Source organism: Octopus bimaculoides, chromosome 18, assembly GCF_001194135.2.
Source record: "Octopus bimaculoides isolate UCB-OBI-ISO-001 chromosome 18, ASM119413v2, whole genome shotgun sequence".
In the NCBI taxonomy this organism is placed as follows: Eukaryota; Metazoa; Mollusca; class Cephalopoda; order Octopoda; family Octopodidae; genus Octopus; species Octopus bimaculoides.
Genome location: NC_068998.1, coordinates 27,891,622 through 27,892,274, shown reverse-complemented (window position 1 = coordinate 27,892,274; position 653 = coordinate 27,891,622). Strand labels below are relative to the sequence as shown.

The 653-nt window shown below is 39.5% G+C and overlaps 1 protein-coding gene across 3 annotated transcripts in view; it reads left to right on the top strand.

Moving 5' to 3' along the window:
- The window catches only part of LOC106876444 (potassium voltage-gated channel protein Shaw), a 59,815-nt gene that overhangs the window by 1,486 nt on the left and 57,676 nt on the right, over window positions 1-653 (top strand). For 2 of the 3 annotated variants that reach the window (XM_014924996.2, XM_052974252.1), the window contains exon 1: window positions 37-297. The gene's annotated coding sequence lies outside the window, so the exon portion shown is untranslated. Of the gene's footprint in view, window positions 1-36; window positions 298-653 lie in introns of those variants that run through there. The other variant, XM_014924995.2, reaches the window with a different exon arrangement.

Genomic DNA, 653 nt, shown 5'->3' with positions numbered 1-653 from the left:
TAAATACGTGGAAGTGTCTGTGCGTATGTGTAGATGTGGATGTGCGCATGTGTGTGTGTGAGGCATACTCGGTTCTTTAGAATGGGTAGTTTCAACTTGGTTTCTCGACTGTTCAAAGTTTTTTTTAGATCTGAAGGAATTTCTGCTGTAACAGACAAATGAAACATCGGCCAACTTTAAACGACATAAAAATGCCTATTCTATGGAGGTGGCGAACAAGAATACTAGAATTATTCCTCTTTTAATCTTTGAAATAATGATGAGAGTACACGCATTTTTGACATTTGGATTTACAAGGTATGTATCAAAGATAAAGTTTTGTTGTTGCTGTTAATGATAAATGTGGGTCCTTTACGTTGTGTGTAATATACTGTGGGGATACTGATGTAGAAATTCTGTAAATTATGAAGAGATTGGGTACTTTTTCTGAGACGATAGAATCACTTCACTTCTACATCCACTGCATTCCCTCCACCGCCGTCTGTATGTTTTGTGCATGTGCGCGCGCGTCTGTGTGCGTGCGTGTGTGTGTGCGCATGTGTGTGAGTGTGTGCGTGTGTGTGTGCGTATATGCGCACCTGTGTACTCAGGTACAGAGAATAAAAAACACACACCTTTACAGAAAAGAAAAATAAAACCACACAAATAGAGAA